Source organism: Brachionichthys hirsutus, unplaced genomic scaffold (genome assembly GCF_040956055.1).
Source record: "Brachionichthys hirsutus isolate HB-005 unplaced genomic scaffold, CSIRO-AGI_Bhir_v1 contig_479, whole genome shotgun sequence".
NCBI lineage: Eukaryota > Metazoa > Chordata > Actinopteri > Lophiiformes > Brachionichthyidae > Brachionichthys > Brachionichthys hirsutus.
Genome location: NW_027180452.1, coordinates 123,366 through 141,700, shown reverse-complemented (window position 1 = coordinate 141,700; position 18,335 = coordinate 123,366).

The window sequence follows — 18,335 nt, the reverse complement described above, 5'->3', positions numbered from 1 at the left end:
AGCGCTCCTCCTGCCGGCCTTTTCAGACATAACCAACCGATCGTGACGGGAACCCCTTTCGGCTTCTGCAGGCATAACTAATCAATTGTGGTCCGTCGATCACTCGTCCTGGATTCACTATTTGTTGTTTTCAAATATTTATGAGCCCAAAATAAAGGCTTTTACAATAATATATCTTCAACACGGAGCTTTCCAGTTTCAGACGTTTAAATGAAAGGAACAGAAACAGAAACATTTGTAGCGACGGGACACGATCAAAGCGAAATGACGCCGGTTGTTGTGACGTCATCTGCGACTATAAAAGACGCCTTCCCGCGGGCGGCTTTCATTAGTTGACTCTTTGAGGTGGAGAGCGGACGCGGAGGGACCCGGACCAGGACCCGTACCCGGAGGGACCCAGACCCGGACCCGGACCCGGACGCGGAGGGACCCAGACCCGGACCCGGGCCCGGACCCGGACGCGGACGCGGAGGGACCCAGAACCGGACCCGGAGGGACCCGGACCCGGACCCGCACCTGCAGACGCAGCGACAGGAAACCTTCATTTAGTAACTTTTCTTCAGAATATCTTCATCAAAGATTTCTTCTTCTTCTTGACAACTTTTCATGACTTTGTCTTTCGTTTAGGAGAAAATCTACGAACACGGTAAGTGCAAGTTTCAATTTAATCAAATGTAATTTCTCCATTCCAGTATTTTGAGAGTCTTGGAGTAAGAATTAGCAGGTAGAGGAGATAATTTCTGAGTCAATTGTAGGTATGTGTGTTGGATGTAGAGGAGCTAATGCTAATGCTAAGGCTAAAACTGCCGTTTGGGCCCGTCAGTTGAGCCGGTAGCTTTTATCCGGTTATCCATCCCTTCTAATTCAGTATTTTGAGAATCTTAGAGCAATAATTAGCAAGTAGAGAAGGTCACTTCTGAGAAAATGCTTGCTGTAGAGGAGCTAATGCTAATGCTAAAGCGGCAGTTGAGCCAATAACGTGTGATTAAGGTAAGATATTGTATGGATTAAGGGTGATGCTAAACTAATCCGCTATGTTTCATGTGAATTAAGGTCTGGTCAACGTACAATAATTTAGAAAATTAAAAAATCTTCCAGTTCAGAGAAGCGAATCTGATTAAAGCAGAAACTGTTATTGATCCTGTTATCAGGAGACGCTGGAGAATCTTCTGTCTCTGCAGAAATCTGTAGAAATGAAGCAGACCGTTTGTTTCTGTTAAAAATCACGGGACAGAATTTCTGTAGGACGTTGGAGAGTGTCTTTCTGCTCTAACCCACTCGGATTTAACAACAACAACAACAACTTTGGTGTCCTCTTTGAGCTCAGCCTCGGCGTCCCACTGACGGGCAGCGTCACGGTTACGGCTGAGCTCCGGAACGCGAGCCAATAATTCCCCCAGTGGGCGTATGTGACGACGTCTCCAGGTAGATGTCCTTTGAGGACCGCTGTGGAGCGCCGTCTCCAGGTAGATGTCCTTTGAGGACGACTGTAGAGCGACGTCTCCAGGTAGATGTCCTCTGAGGACCGCGGTGGAGCGCCGTCTCCGGGGTAGATGTCCCCTGAGGACCGCTGTGGAGCGCCGTCTCCAGGTAGATGTCCTTTTAGGACCGCTGTGGAGCGCCGTCTCGAGGTCCGGTTTGAGGACCGCTGTGGAGCGCCGTCCCGAGGTAGATGTCCTTTGAGGACCGCTGTGGAGCGCCGTCTCCAGGTACATGTCCTTTGAGGACGGCTGTGGAGCGCCGTCTCCAGGTACATGTCCTTTGGGAATGACTGTGGAGCGCCGTCTCCAGGTACATGTCCTTTCAGGACCGCTGTGGAGCGCCGTCTCGAGGTCCGGTTTGAGGACCGCTGTGGAGCGCCGTCCCAAGGTAGATGTCCTTTGAGGACCGCTGTGGAGCGCCGTCTCCAGGTACATGTCCTTTGAGGACGGCTGTGGAGCGCCGTCTCCAGGTACATGTCCTTTGAGGACGGCTGTGGAGCGCCGTCTCCAGGTACATGTCCTTTGAGGACGGCTGTGGCGCGACGTCTCCGGGTAGCTGTGCTTTGAGGACCGCGGTGGAGCGCAGTCTCCGGGTAGATGTCCTTTTAGGACCGCTGTGGAGCGCCGTCTCCAGGTACATGTCCTTTGAGGATGGCTGTGGAGCGCCATCTCCAGGTACATGTTTTTTGAGGACGACTGTGGCGCGACGTCTCCGGGTAGCTGTGCTTTGAGGACCGCGGTGGAGCGCCGTCTCCAGGTACATGTCCTTTGGGAATGACTGTGGAGCGCCGTCTCCAGGTACATGTCCTTTCAGGACCGCTGTGGAGCGCCGTCTCCAGGTACATGTCCTTTGGGAATGACCGTGGAGCGCCGTCTCCAGGTACATGTCCTTTCAGGACCGCTGTGGAGCGCCGTCTCGAGGTAGATGTCCCCTGAGGACCGTTGTGGAGCGCCGTCCGTGGGGTAGATGTCCCCTGAGGACCGTTGTGGAGCGAAGTCTGACGGCCGCGGGGTAGATGTCCCCTGAGGACCGTTGTGGAGCGACGTCTGACGGCCGCGGGGTAGATGTCCCCTGAAGACGACTGTGGAGCGACGGTGCGGGTAGCTGTCGCCTGAGGACCACTGTGGAGCGACGTCCGTGGGGTAGATGTCCCCTGAGGAGCACTGTGGAGCGACGATTCCAGGGTAGATGTCCCCTGAGGACCACTTTGGAGCGACGTTTGACGGCCGCGGGGTAAATGTCCCCTGAAGACGACTGTCGAGCGACGTCCGCAGGTAGCTGTGCTTTGAGGACGACTGTGGCGCGACGTCTCCGGATAGCTGTGCTTTGAGGACGACTGTGGAGCGCCGTCTCCAGGTACATGTCCTTTGGGGACGACTGTGGAGCGCCGTCTCCAGGTACATGTCCTTTGGGAATGACTGTGGAGCGCCGTCTCCAGGTACATGTCCTTTCAGGACCGCTGTGGAGCGCCGTCTCGAGGTCCGGTTTGAGGACCGCTGTGGAGCGCCGTCCCGAGGTAGATGTCCTTTGAGGACCGCTGTGGAGCGCCGTCTCCAGGTACATGTCCTTTGAGGACGGCTGTGGAGCGCCGTCTCCAGGTACATGTCCTTTGAGGACGGCTGTGGAGCGCCGTCTCCAGGTACATGTCCTTTGAGGACGGCTGTGGCGCGACGTCTCCGGGTAGCTGTGCTTTGAGGACCGCGGTGGAGCGCAGTCTCCGGGTGGATGTCCTTTTAGGACCGCTGTGGAGCGCCGTCTCCAGGTACATGTCCTTTGAGGATGGCTGTGGAGCGCCATCTCCAGGTACATGTTTTTTGAGGACGACTGTGGCGCGACGTCTCCGGGTAGCTGTGCTTTGAGGACCGCGGTGGAGCGCCGTCTCCAGGTACATGTCCTTTGGGAATGACTGTGGAGCGCCGTCTCCAGGTACATGTCCTTTCAGGACCGCTGTGGAGCGCCGTCTCCAGGTACATGTCCTTTGGGAATGACCGTGGAGCGCCGTCTCCAGGTACATGTCCTTTCAGGACCGCTGTGGAGCGCCGTCTCGAGGTAGATGTCCCCTGAGGACCGTTGTGGAGCGCCGTCCGTGGGGTAGATGTCCCCTGAGGACCGTTGTGGAGCGAAGTCTGACGGCCGCGGGGTAGATGTCCCCTGAGGACCGTTGTGGAGCGACGTCTGACGGCCGCGGGGTAGATGTCCCCTGAAGACGACTGTGGAGCGACGGTGCGGGTAGCTGTCGCCTGAGGACCACTGTGGAGCGACGTCCGTGGGGTAGATGTCCCCTGAGGAGCGACGATTCCAGGGTAGATGTCCCCTGAGGACCACTTTGGAGCGACGTTTGACGGCCGCGGGGTAAATGTCCCCTGAAGACGACTGTCGAGCGACGTCCGCAGGTAGCTGTGCTTTGAGGACGACTGTGGCGCGACGTCTCCGGATAGCTGTGCTTTGAGGACGACTGTGGAGCGCCGTCTCCAGGTACATGTCCTTTGGGGACGACTGTGGAGCGCCGTCTCCAGGTACATGTCCTTTGGGAATGACTGTGGAGCGCCGTCTCCAGGTACATGTCCTTTCAGGACCGCTGTGGAGCGCCGTCTCGAGGTCCGGTTTGAGGACCGCTGTGGAGCGCCGTCCCGAGGTAGATGTCCTTTGAGGACCGCTGTGGAGCGCCGTCTCCAGGTACATGTCCTTTGAGGACGGCTGTGGAGCGCCGTCTCCAGGTACATGTCCTTTGAGGACGGCTGTGGAGCGCCGTCTCCAGGTACATGTCCTTTGAGGACGGCTGTGGCGCGACGTCTCCGGGTAGCTGTGCTTTGAGGACCGCGGTGGAGCGCAGTCTCCGGGTAGATGTCCTTTTAGGACCGCTGTGGAGCGCCGTCTCCAGGTACATGTCCTTTGAGGATGGCTGTGGAGCGCCATCTCCAGGTACATGTCCTTTGAGGACGACTGGCGCGACGTCTCCGGGTAGCTGTGCTTTGAGGACCGCGGTGGAGCGCCGTCTCCAGGTACATGTCCTTTGGGAATGACTGTGGAGCGCCGTCTCCAGGTACATGTCCTTTCAGGACCGCTGTGGAGCGCCGTCTCCAGGTACATGTCCTTTGGGAATGACTGTGGAGCGCCGTCTCCAGGTACATGTCCTTTCAGGACCGCTGTGGAGCGCCGTCTCGAGGTAGATGTCCCCTGAGGACCGCTGTGGAGCGCCGTCTCGAGGTAGATGTCCCCTGAGGACCGTTGTGGAGCGCCGTCCGTGGGGTAGATGTCCCCTGAGGACCGTTGTGGAGCGAAGTCTGACGGCCGCGGGGTAGATGTCCCCTGAGGACCGTTGTGGAGCGACGTCTGACGGCCGCGGGGTAGATGTCCCCTGAAGACGACTGTGGAGCGACGGCGCGGGTAGCTGTCGCCTGAGGACCACTGTGGAGCGACGTCCGTGGGGTAGATGTCCCCTGAGGAGCACTGTGGAGCGACGATTCCAGGGTAGATGTCCCCTGAGGACCACTTTGGAGCGACGTTTGACGGCCGCGGGGTAAATGTCCCCTGAAGACGACTGTCGAGCGACGTCCGCAGGTAGCTGTGCTTTGAGGACGACTGTGGCGCGACGTCTCCGGATAGCTGTGCTTTGAGGACGACTGTGGAGCGCCGTCTCCAGGTACATGTCCTTTGGGGACGACTATGGAGCGCCGTCTCCAGGTACATGTCCTTTGGGAATGACTGTGGAGCGCCGTCTCCAGGTACATGTCCTTTCAGGACCGCTGTGGAGCGCCGTCCCCAGGTACATGTCCTTTAAGGACCGCTGTGGAGCGACGTCCGCAGGTAGCTGTGCTTTGAGGACGACTGTGGCGCGACGTCTCCGGGTAGCTGTGCTTTGAGGACGACTGTGGAGCGCCGTCTCCAGGTAGATGTCCTTTGAGGACGACTGTGGAGCGCCGTCTCCAGGTACATGTCCTTTGGGGACGACTGTGGAGCGCCGTCTCCAGGTACATGTCCTTTGGGAATGACTGTGGAGCGCCGTCTCCAGGTACATGTCCTTTCAGGACCGCTGTGGAGCGCCGTCTCCAGGTACATGTCCTTTAAGGACCGCTGTGGAGCGCCGTCTCGAGGTAGATGTCCCCTGAGGACCGTTGTGGAGCGCCGTCCGTGGGGTAGATGTCCCCTGAGGACCGTTGTGGAGCGACGTCTGACGGCCGCGGGGTAGATGTCCCCTGAAGACGACTGTGGAGCGACGGCGCGGGTAGCTGTTGCCTGAGGACCACTGTGGAGCGACGTCCGTGGGGTAGATGTCCCCTGAGGAGCACTGTGGAGCGACGATTCCAGGGTAGATGTCCCATGAGGACCGCTGTGGAGCGACGTCCGCAGGTAGCTGTGCTTTGAGGACGACTGTGGAGCGACGTCTGGAGGTAGCTGTCTCCTGAGGACCACTTTGGAGCGACGTTTGACGGCCGCGGGGTAGATGTCCCCTGAAGACGACTGTCGAGCGACGTCCGCAGGTAGCTGTGCTTTGAGGACGACTGTGGCGCGACGTCTCCGGGTAGCTGTGCTTTGAGGACGACTGTGGAGCGCCGTCTCCAGGTACATGTCCTTTGAGAACGACTGTGGAGCGCCGTCTCCAGGTACATGTCCTTTGGGGACGACTGTGGAGCGCCGTCTCCAGGTACATGTCCTTTGGGAATGACTGTGGAGCGCCGTCTCCAGGTACATGTCCTTTCAGGACCGCTGTGGAGCGCCGTCTCCAGGTACATGTCCTTTAAGGACCGCTGTGGAGCGCCGTCTCGAGGTAGATGTCCCCTGAGGACCGTTGTGGAGCGCCGTCCGTGGGGTAGATGTCCCCTGAGGACCGTTGTGGAGCGACGTCTGACGGCCGCGGGGTAGATGTCCCCTGAAGACGACTGTGGAGCGACGGTGCGGGTAGCTGTTGCCTGAGGACCACTGTGGAGCGACGTCCGTGGGGTAGATGTCCCCTGAGGAGCACTGTGGAGCGACGATTCCAGGGTAGATGTCCCATGAGGACCGCTGTGGAGCGACGTCCGCAGGTAGCTGTGCTTTGAGGACGACTGTGAAGCGACGTCTGGAGGTAGCTGTCTCCTGAGGACCACTTTGGAGCGACGTTTGACGGCCGCGGGGTAGATGTCCCCTGAAGACGACTGTCGAGCGACGTCCGCAGGTAGCTGTGCTTTGAGGACGACTGTGGCGCGACGTCTCCGGGTAGCTGTGCTTTGAGGACGACTGTGGAGCGCCGTCTCCAGGTACATGTCCTTTGAGAACGACTGTGGAGCGCCGTCTCCAGGTACATGTCCTTTGAGGACGACTGTGGAGCGCCGTCCCGAGGTAGATGTCCTTTGAGGACCGCTGTGGAGCGCCGTCCGTGGGGTAGATGTCCCCTGAGGACCACTTTGGAGCGAAGTCTGACGGCCGCGGGGTAGATGTCCCCTGAAGACGACTGTCGAGCGACGTCCGCAGGTAGCTGTGCTTTGAGGACGACTGTGGAGCGACGTTTCCAGGGTAGATGTCCTTTGAGGACCGCTGTGGAGCTCCGTCTCCAGGTACATGTCCTTTGAGAACCGCTGTGGAGCGCTGTCTCCGGGTACATGTCCTTTGAGTACCGCTGTGGAGCGCCGTCTCCAGGTACATGTCCTTTGAGGACCGCTGTGGAGCGCCGTCTCCAGGTACATGTCCTTTGTGGGCCGCTGTGGGGCGCCGTCTCCAGGTAGATGTCCTTTGAGGGCCACTGTGGAGCGCCATCTCCAGGTAGATGTCCTTTGAGGGCCGCTGTGGAGCGCCGTCTCCAGGTAGATGTCCTTTGAGGGCCGCTGTGAAGCGCTGTCTCCAGGTAGATGTCCTTTGAGGGCCGCTGTGGAGCGCCGTCTCCAGGTAGATGTCCTTTGAGGACGACTGGAGCGCTGTCTACAGGTAAATGTCCTTTGGGAACAACTGTGGAGCGCGGTCTCGAGGTAGATGTCCCATGAGGACCATTGTTGAGCGACGTCTGACGGCCGCGGGGTAGATGTCCCCTGAAGACGACTGGAGCAACGTCCGCAGGTAGCTCCTTTGAGGACGACTGTGGCGCGACGTCTCCGGGTAGCTGTGCTTTGAGGACGACTGTGGAGCGCCGTCTCCAGGTACATGTCCTTTGAGGACGACTGTGGAGCGCCGTCTCCAGGTAGATGTCCTTTGAGGACCGCTGTGGAGCGCCGTCTCGAGGTAGATGTCCTTTGAGGACCGTTGTGGAGCGCCGTCCGTGGGGTAGATGTCCCCTGAGGACCACTTTGGAGCGACGTCTGAAGGCCGCGGGGTAGATGTCCCCTGAAGACAACTGTGGAGCGACGGCGCGGGTAGCTGTGGTTTGAGTACCGCTGTGGAGCGCCGTCTCGAGGTAGATGTCCTTTGAGGACCGTTGTGGAGCGCCGTCCGTGGGGTAGATGTCCCCTGAGGACCACTTTGGAGCGACGTCTGACGGCCGCGGGGTAGATGTCCCCTGAAGATGACTGTGGAGCGACGGCGCGGGTAGCTGTGGTTTGAGTACCGCTGTGGAGCGCCGTCTCGAGGTAGATGTCCTTTGAGGACCGTTGTGGAGCGACGTCCGTGGGGTAGATGTCCCCTGAGGAGCACTGTGGAGCGACGTCTCCAGGGTAGATGTCCCCTGAGGACCGCTGTTGAGCGACGTCCGCAGGTAGCTGTGCTTTGAGGACGACTGTGGAACGACGTCTGGAGGTAGCTGTCTCCTGAGGACCATTTTGGAGCGATGGCCGACGGCCGCGGAGTAGATGACCCCTGAAGACGACTGTGGAGCGACGGCGCGGGTAGCTGTGGTTTGAGGACGACTGTGGAGCGACGTCTCCAGGTAGATGTCCTCTGAGGACCGCGGTGGAGCGCCGTCTCGAGGAAGATGTCCTTTTAGGACCGCTGTGGAGCGCCGTCTCCAGGTAGATGTCCTTTGAGGACAACTGTGGCGCGACGTCTCCGGGTAGCTGTGCTTTGAGGACGACTGTGGAGCGACGTCTCCGGGTAGATATCCTTTGAGGACGACTGTGGAGCGACGTCTCCAGGTAGATGTCCTCTGAGGACCGCGGTGGAGCGCCGTCTCGAGGAAGATGTCCTTTTAGGACCGCTGTGGAGCGCCGTCTCCAGGTAGATGTCCTTTGAGGACAACTGTGGCGCGACGTCTCCGGGTAGCTGTGCTTTGAGGACGACTGTGGAGCGACGTCTCCGGGTAGATATCCTTTGAGGACGACTGTGGAGCGACGTCTGGAGGTAGCTGTCTCCTGAGGACCATTTTGGAGCGATGGCCGACGGCCGCGGAGTAGATGACCCCTGAAGACGACTGTGGAGCGACGGCGCGGGTAGCTGTGGTTTGAGAACGACTGTGGAGCGACGTCTCCAGGTAGATGTCCTCTGAGGACCGCGGTGGAGCGCCGTCTCGAGGTAGATGTCCTTTTAGGACCGCTGTGGAGCGCCGTCTCCAGGTAGATGTCCTTTGAGGACAACTGTGGCGCGACGTCTCCGGGTAGCTGTGCTTTGAGGACGACTGTGGAGCGACGTCTCCAGGTAGATGTCCTCTGAGGACCACGGTGGAACGCTGTCTCCAGGTACATGTCCTTTTAGGACCGCTGTGGAGCGCCGTCTCCAGGTAGATGTCCTTTGAGGACGACTGTGGAGCGCCGTCTCCAGGTAGATGTCCTTTGAGGACCGCTGTGGAGCGCCGTCTCGAGGTAGATGTCCGTTGAGGACCGCTGTGGAGTGCCGTCTCGAGGTAGATGTCCGTTGAGGACCGCTGTGGAGCGCCGTCTCCAGGTACATGTCCTTTTAGGACCGCTGTGGAGCGCCGTCTCCAGGTAGATGTCCTTTGAGGACAACTGTGGAGCGCCGTCTCGAGGTAGATGTCCTTTGAGGACCGCTGTGGAGTGCCATCTCGAGGTAGATGTCCTTTGAGGACCGTTGTGGAGCGCCGTCCGTGGGGTAGATGTCCCCTGAGGACCACTTTGGAGCGACGTCTGACGGCCGCGGGGTAGATGTCCCCTGAAGATGACTGTGGAGCGACGGCACGGGTAGCTGTGGTTTGAGTACCGCTGTGGAGCGCCGTCTCGAGGTAGATGTCCTTTGAGGACCGTTGTGGAGCGACGTCCATGGGGTAGATGTCCCCTGAGGAGCACTGTGGAGCGACGTCTCCAGGGTAGATGTCCCCTGAGGACCGCTGTTGAGCGACGTCCGCAGGTAGCTGTCCTTTGAGGACGACTGTGGAGCGCCGTCTCCAGGTAGATGTCCTATGAGGACCGCTGTGGAGCGCCGTCTCGAGGTAGATGTCCTTTGAGGACCGTTGTGGAGCGCCGCCTGTGGGGTAGATGTCCCCTGAGGACCATTTTGGAGCGATGGCCGACGGCCGCGGAGTAGATGACCCCTGAAGACGACTGTGGAGCGACGGCGCGGGTAGCTGTGGTTTGAGGACGACTGTGGAGCGACGTCTCCAGGTAGATGTCCTCTGAGGACCGCGGTGGAGCGCCGTCTCGAGGAAGATGTCCTTTTAGGACCGCTGTGGAGCGCCGTCTCCAGGTAGATGTCCTTTGAGGACAACTGTGGCGCGACGTCTCCGGGTAGCTGTGCTTTGAGGACGACTGTGGAGCGACGTCTCCGGGTAGATATCCTTTGAGGACGACTGTGGAGCGACGTCTCCAGGTAGATGTCCTCTGAGGACCGCGGTGGAGCGCCGTCTCGAGGAAGATGTCCTTTTAGGACCGCTGTGGAGCGCCGTCTCCAGGTAGATGTCCTTTGAGGACAACTGTGTCGCGACGTCTCCGGGTAGCTGTGCTTTGAGGACGACTGTGGAGCGACGTCTCCGGGTAGATATCCTTTGAGGACGACTGTGGAGCGACGTCTGGAGGTAGCTGTCTCCTGAGGACCATTTTGGAGCGATGGCCGACGGCCGCGGAGTAGATGACCCCTGAAGACGACTGTGGAGCGACGGCGCGGGTAGCTGTGGTTTGAGGACGACTGTGGAGCGACGTCTCCAGGTAGATGTCCTCTGAGGACCGCGGTGGAGCGCCGTCTCGAGGAAGATGTCCTTTTAGGACCGCTGTGGAGCGCCGTCTCCAGGTAGATGTCCTTTGAGGACAACTGTGGCGCGACGTCTCCGGGTAGCTGTGCTTTGAGGACGACTGTGGAGCGACGTCTCCGGGTAGATATCCTTTGAGGACGACTGTGGAGCGACGTCTCCAGGTAGATGTCCTCTGAGGACCGCGGTGGAGCGCCGTCTCGAGGAAGATGTCCTTTTAGGACCGCTGTGGAGCGCCGTCTCCAGGTAGATGTCCTTTGAGGACAACTGTGTCGCGACGTCTCCGGGTAGCTGTGCTTTGAGGACGACTGTGGAGCGACGTCTCCGGGTAGATATCCTTTGAGGACGACTGTGGAGCGACGTCTGGAGGTAGCTGTCTCCTGAGGACCATTTTGGAGCGATGGCCGACGGCCGCGGAGTAGATGACCCCTGAAGACGACTGTGGAGCGACGGCGCGGGTAGCTGTGGTTTGAGGACGACTGTGGAGCGACGTCTCCAGGTAGATGTCCTCTGAGGACCGCGGCGGAGCGCCGTCTCGAGGAAGATGTCCTTTTAGGACCGCTGTGGAGCGCCGTCTCCAGGTAGATGTCCTTTGAGGACAACTGTGGCGCGACGTCTCCGGGTAGCTGTGCTTTGAGGACGACTGTGGAGCGACGTCTCCGGGTAGATATCCTTTGAGGACGACTGTGGAGCGACGTCTCCAGGTAGATGTCCTCTGAGGACCGCGGTGGAGCGCCGTCTCCAGGTACATGTCCTTTTAGGACCGCTGTGGAGCGCCGTCTCCAGGTAGATGTCCTTTGAGGACGACTGTGGAGCGCCGTCTCCAGGTAGATGTCCTTTGAGGACCGCTGTGGCGCGCCGTCTCGAGGTAGATGTCCTTTGAGGACCGCTGTGGAGTGCCATCTCGAGGTAGATGTCCTTTGAGGACCGTTGTGGAGCGCCGTCCGTGGGGTAGATGTCCCCTGAGGACCACTTTGGAGCGACGTCTGACGGCCGCGGGGTAGATGTCCCCTGAGGACCACTTTGGAGCGACGTCTGACGGCCGCGGGGTAGATGTCCCCTGAGGACCACTTTGGAGCGACGTCTGACGGCCGCGGGGTAGATGTCCCCTGAAGATGACTGTGGAGCGACGGCGCGGGTAGCTGTGGTTTGAGTACCGCTGTGGAGCGCCGTCTCGAGGTAGATGTCCTTTGAGGACCGTTGTGGAGCGACGTCCGTGGGGTAGATGTCCCCTGAGGAGCACTGTGGAGCGACGTCTCCAGGGTAGATGTCCCCTGAGGACCGCTGTTGAGCGACGTCCGCAGGTAGCTGTGCTTTGAGGACGACTGTGGAACGACGTCTGGAGGTAGCTGTCTCCTGAGGACCATTTTGGAGCGATGGCCGATGGCCGCGGAGTAGATGACCCCTGAAGACGACTGTGGAGCGACGTCTGGAGGTAGCTGTCTCCTGAGGACCATTTTGGAGCGATGGCCGACGGCCGCGGAGTAGATGACCCCTGAAGACGACTGTGGAGCGACGGCGCGGGTAGCTGTGGTTTGAGGACGACTGTGGAGCGACGTCTCCAGGTAGATGTCCTCTGAGGACCGCGGTGGAGCGCCGTCTCGAGGTAGATGTCCTTTTAGGACCGCTGTGGAGCGCCGTCTCCAGGTAGATGTCCTTTGAGGACAACTGTGGCGCGACGTCTCCGGGTAGCTGTGCTTTGAGGACGACTGTGGAGCGACGTCTCCGGGTAGATATCCTTTGAGGACGACTGTGGAGCGACGTCTCCAGGTAGATGTCCTCTGAGGACCACGGTGGAGCGCCGTCTCCAGGTACATGTCCTTTTAGGACCGCTGTGGAGCGCCGTCTCCAGGTAGATGTCCTTTGAGGACGACTGTGGAGCGCCGTCTCCAGGTAGATGTCCTTTGAGGACCGCTGTGGAGCGCCGTCTCGAGGTAGATGTCCGTTGAGGACCGCTGTGGAGCGCCGTCTCCAGGTAGATGTCCTTTGAGGACCGCTGTGGAGCGCCGTCTCGAGGTAGATGTCCGTTGAGGACCGCTGTGGAGCGCCGTCTCCAGGTACATGTCCTTTTAGGACCGCTGTGGAGCGCCGTCTCCAGGTAGATGTCCTTTGAGGACAACTGTGGCGCGACGTCTCCGGGTAGCTGTGCTTTGAGGACGACTGTGGAGCGACGTCTCCGGGTAGATATCCTTTGAGGACGACTGTGGAGCGACGTCTCCAGGTAGATGTCCTCTGAGGACCACGGTGGAGCGCCGTCTCCAGGTACATGTCCTTTTAGGACCGCTGTGGAGCGCCGTCTCCAGGTAGATGTCCTTTGAGGACGACTGTGGAGCGCCGTCTCCAGGTAGATGTCCTTTGAGGACCGCTGTGGAGCGCCGGCGCGGGTAGCTGTGGTTTGAGTACCACTGTGGAGCGACGGCCGCAGGGTAGATGTCCCCTGAGGAGCACTGTGAAGCGACGTCTCCAGGGTAGATGTCCCCTGAGGACCGCTGTGGAGCGACGTCCGCAGGTAGCTGTGCTTTGAGGACGACTGTGGAGCGACGTCTCCAGGTAGATGTCCTCTGAGGACCACGGTGGAGCGCCGTCTCCAGGTACATGTCCTTTTAGGACCGCTGTGGAGCGCCGTCTCCAGGTAGATGTCCTCTGAGGACCGCAGTGGAGCGCCTTCTCGAGGTAGATGTCCTTTTAGGACCGCTGTGGAGCGCCGTCTCCAGGTAGATGTCCTTTGAGGACGACTGTGGAGCGCCGTCTCCAGGTAGATGTCCTTTGAGGACCGCTGTGGAGCGCCGTCTCGAGGTAGATGTCCGTTGAGGACCGCTGTGGAGCGCCGTCTCCAGGTACATGTCCTTTTAGGACCGCTGTGGAGCGCCGTCTCCAGGTAGATGTCCTTTGAGGACAACTGTGGCGCGACGTCTCCGGGTAGCTGTGCTTTGAGGACGACTGTGGAGCGACGTCTCCGGGTAGATATCCTTTGAGGACGACTGTGGAGCGACGTCTCCAGGTAGATGTCCTCTGAGGACCACGGTGGAGCGCCGTCTCCAGGTACATGTCCTTTTAGGACCGCTGTGGAGCGCCGTCTCCAGGTAGATGTCCTTTGAGGACGACTGTGGAGCGCCATCTCCAGGTAGATGTCCTTTGAGGACCGCTGTGGAGCGCCGTCTCGAGGTAGATGTCCGTTGAGGACCGCTGTGGAGCACCGTCTCCAGGTACATGTCCTTTTAGGACCGCTGTGGAGCGCCGTCTCCAGGTAGATGTCCTTTGAGGACGACTGTGGAGCGACGTCTCCGGGTAGATGTCCTCTGAGGACCACGGTGGAGCGCCGTCTCGAGGTAGATGTCCTTTTAGGACCGCTGTGGAGCGCCGTCTCCAGGTAGATGTCCTTTGAGGACGACTGTGGAGCGCCGTCTCCAGGTAGATGTCCTTTGAGGACCGCTGTGGAGCGCCGTCTCGAGGTAGATGTCCGTTGAGGACCGCTGTGGAGCGCCGTCTCCAGGTACATGTCCTTTTAGGACCGCTGTGGAGCGCCGTCTCCAGGTAGATGTCCTTTGAGGACGACTGTGGAGCGACGCCTCCAGGTAGATGTCCTCTGAGGACCGCGGTGGAGCGCCATCTCGAGGTAGATGTCCTTTTAGGACCGCTGTGGAGCGCCGTTTCCAGGTAGATGTCCTTTGAGGACGACTGTGGAGCGCCGTCTCCAGGTAGATGTCCTTTGAGGACCGCTGTGGAGCGCCGTCTCGAGGTAGATGTCCTTTGAGGACCGCTGTGGAGCGCCGTCTTGAGGTAGATGTCCTTTGAGGACCGTTGTGGAGCGCCGTCCGTGGGGTAGATGTCCCTTGAGGACCACTTTGGAGCGACGTCTGACGGCCGCGGGGTAGATGTCCCCTGAAGATGACTGTGGAGCGACGGCGCGGGTAGCTGTGGTTTGAGTACCGCTGTGGAGCGCCGTCTCGAGGTAGATCTCCTTTGAGGACCGTTGTGGAGCTCCGTCTCGAGGTAGATGTCCTTTGAGGACTTTTGTGGAGCGCCGTCCGTGGGGTAGATGTCCCCTGAAGACGACTGTGGAGCGACGGCGCTGGTAGCTGTGGTTTGAGGACGACTGTGGAGCGCCGTCTCGAGGTAGATGTCCTTTTAGGACCGCTGTGGAGCGCCGTCTCCAGGTAGATGTCCTTTGAGGACGACTGTGGAGCGCCGTCTCCAGGTAGATGTCCTTTGAGGACCGCTGTGGAGCGCCGTCTCGAGGTAGATGTCCTTTTAGGACCGCTGTGGAGCGCCGTCTCCAGGTAGATGTCCTTTGAGGACAACTGTGGCGCGACGTCTCCGGGTAGCTGTGCTTTGAGGACGACTGTGGAGCGACGTCTCCGGGTAGATATCCTTTGAGGACGACTGTGGAGCGACGTCTCCAGGTAGATGTCCTCTGAGGACCACGGTGGAGCGCCGTCTCCAGGTACATGTCCTTTTAGGACCGCTGTGGAGCGCCGTCTCCAGGTAGATGTCCTTTGAGGACGACTGTGGAGCGCCGTCTCCAGGTAGATGTCCTTTGAGGACCGCTGTGGAGCGCCGTCTCGAGGTAGATGTCCGTTGAGGACCGCTGTGGAGCGCCGTCTCCAGGTAGATGTCCTTTGAGGACCGCTGTGGAGCGCCGTCTCGAGGTAGATGTCCGTTGAGGACCGCTGTGGAGCGCCGTCTCCAGGTACATGTCCTTTTAGGACCGCTGTGGAGCGCCGTCTCCAGGTAGATGTCCTTTGAGGACAACTGTGGCGCGACGTCTCCGGGTAGCTGTGCTTTGAGGACGACTGTGGAGCGACGTCTCCGGGTAGATATCCTTTGAGGACGACTGTGGAGCGACGTCTCCAGGTAGATGTCCTCTGAGGACCACGGTGGAGCGCCGTCTCCAGGTACATGTCCTTTTAGGACCGCTGTGGAGCGCCGTCTCCAGGTAGATGTCCTTTGAGGACGACTGTGGAGCGCCGTCTCCAGGTAGATGTCCTTTGAGGACCGCTGTGGAGCGACGTCTCCAGGGTAGATGTCCCCTGAGGACCGCTGTGGAGCGACGTCCGCAGGTAGCTGTGCTTTGAGGACGACTGTGGAGCGACGTCTCCAGGTAGATGTCCTCTGAGGACCACGGTGGAGCGCCGTCTCCAGGTACATGTCCTTTTAGGACCGCTGTGGAGCGCCGTCTCCAGGTAGATGTCCTCTGAGGACCGCAGTGGAGCGCCTTCTCGAGGTAGATGTCCTTTTAGGACCGCTGTGGAGCGCCGTCTCCAGGTAGATGTCCTTTGAGGACGACTGTGGAGCGCCGTCTCCAGGTAGATGTCCTTTGAGGACCGCTGTGGAGCGCCGTCTCGAGGTAGATGTCCGTTGAGGACCGCTGTGGAGCGCCGTCTCCAGGTACATGTCCTTTTAGGACCGCTGTGGAGCGCCGTCTCCAGGTAGATGTCCTTTGAGGACGACTGTGGAGCGCCGTCTCCAGGTAGATGTCCTTTGAGGACCGCTGTGGAGCGCCGTCTCGAGGTAGATGTCCTCTGAGGACCACGGTGGAGCGCCGTCTCCAGGTACATGTCCTTTTAGGACCGCTGTGGAGCGCCGTCTCCAGGTAGATGTCCTCTGAGGACCGCAGTGGAGCGCCTTCTCGAGGTAGATGTCCTTTTAGGACCGCTGTGGAGCGCCGTCTCCAGGTAGATGTCCTTTGAGGACGACTGTGGAGCGCCGTCTCCAGGTAGATGTCCTTTGAGGACCGCTGTGGAGCGCCGTCTCGAGGTAGATGTCCGTTGAGGACCGCTGTGGAGCGCCGTCTCCAGGTACATGTCCTTTTAGGACCGCTGTGGAGCGCCGTCTCCAGGTAGATGTCCTTTGAGGACGACTGTGGAGCGCCGTCTCCAGGTAGATGTCCTTTGAGGACCGCTGTGGAGCGCCGTCTCGAGGTAGATGTCCGTTGAGGACCGCTGTGGAGCGCCGTCTCCAGGTACATGTCCTTTTAGGACCGCTGTGGAGCGCCGTCTCCAGGTAGATGTCCTTTGAGGACGACTGTGGAGCGACGCCTCCAGGTAGATGTCCTCTGAGGACCGCGGTGGAGCGCCGTCTCGAGGTAGATGTCCTTTTAGGACCGCTGTGGAGCGCCGTCTCCAGGTAGATGTCCTTTGAGGACGACTGTGGAGCGCCGTCTCCAGGTAGATGTCCTTTGAGGACCGCTGTGGAGCGCCGTCTCGAGGTAGATGTCCTTTGAGGACCGCTGTGGAGCGCCGTCTTGAGGTAGATGTCCTTTGAGGACCGTTGTGGAGCGCCGTCCGTGGGGTAGATGTCCCTTGAGGACCACTTTGGAGCGACGTCTGACGGCCGCGGGGTAGATGTCCCCTGAAGATGACTGTGGAGCGACGGCGCGGGTAGCTGTGGTTTGAGTACCGCTGTGGAGCGCCGTCTCGAGGTAGATCTCCTTTGAGGACCGTTGTGGAGCTCCGTCTCGAGGTAGATGTCCTTTGAGGACTTTTGTGGAGCGCCGTCCGTGGGGTAGATGTCCCCTGAAGACGACTGTGGAGCGACGGCGCTGGTAGCTGTGGTTTGAGGACGACTGTGGAGCGCCGTCTCGAGGTAGATGTCCTTTTAGGACCGCTGTGGAGCGCCGTCTCCAGGTAGATGTCCTTTGAGGACGACTGTGGAGCGCCGTCTCCAGGTAGATGTCCTTTGAGGACCGCTGTGGAGCGCCGTCTCGAGGTAGATGTCCGTTGAGGACCGCTGTGGAGCGCCGTCTCCAGGTACATGTCCTTTGAGGACCGTTGTGGAGCGGCGTCCGTGGGGTAGATGTCCCCTGAGGACCACTTTGGAGCGACGTCTGAAGGCCGCGGGGTAGATGTCCCCTGAAGATGACTGTGGAGCGCCGTCTTGAGGTAGATGTCCTTTGAGGACCGTTGTGGAGCGCCGTCCGTGGGGTAGATGTCCCCTGAGGACCACTTTGGAGCGACGTCTGAAGGCGGCGGGGTAGATGTCCCCTGAAGACGACTGTGGAGCGACGGCGCGGGTAGCTGTGGTTTGAGTACCACTGTGGAGCGACGGCCGCGGGGTAGATGTCCCCTGAGGAGCACTGTGGAGCGACGTCTCCAGGGTAGATGTCCCCTGAGGACCGCTGTGGAGCGACGTCCGCAGGTAGCTGTGCTTTGAGGACGACTGTGGAGCGACGTCTGGAGGTAGCTGTCTCCTGAGGACCATTTTGGAGCGATGGCCGACGGCCGCGGAGTAGATGTCCCCCGAAGACGACTGTGGAGCGACGGCGCAGGTAGCTGTGGTTTGAGTACCACTGTGGTGCGACGGCCGCGGGTTAGATGTCCCCTGAGGAGCACTGTGGAGCGATGTCTCCGGGGTAGATGTCCCCTGAGGACCGCTGTGGAGCGACGTCCGCAGGTAGCTGTGCTTTGAGGACGAATGTGGCGCGACGTCTCCGGGTAGCTGTGCTTTGAGGATGACTGTGGAGCGACGTCTCCGGGTAGATATCCTTTGAGGACGACTGTGGAGCGACGTCTCCAGGTAGATGTCCTCTGAGAACCACGGTGGAGCGCCGTCTCCAGGTACATGTCCTTTTAGGACCGCTGTGGAGCGCCGTCTCAGGTAGATGTCCTCTGAGGACCACGGTGGAGCGTCGTCTCCAGTTACATGTCCTTTTAGAACCGCTGTGGAGCGCCGTCTCCGGGTAGATGTCCTCTGAGGACCGCGGTGGAGCGCCGTCTCGAGGAAGATGTCCTTTTAGGACCGCTGTGGAGCGCCGTTTCCAGGTAGATGTCCTTTGAGGACGGCTGTGGAGCGCCGTCTCCAGGTAGATGTCCTTTGA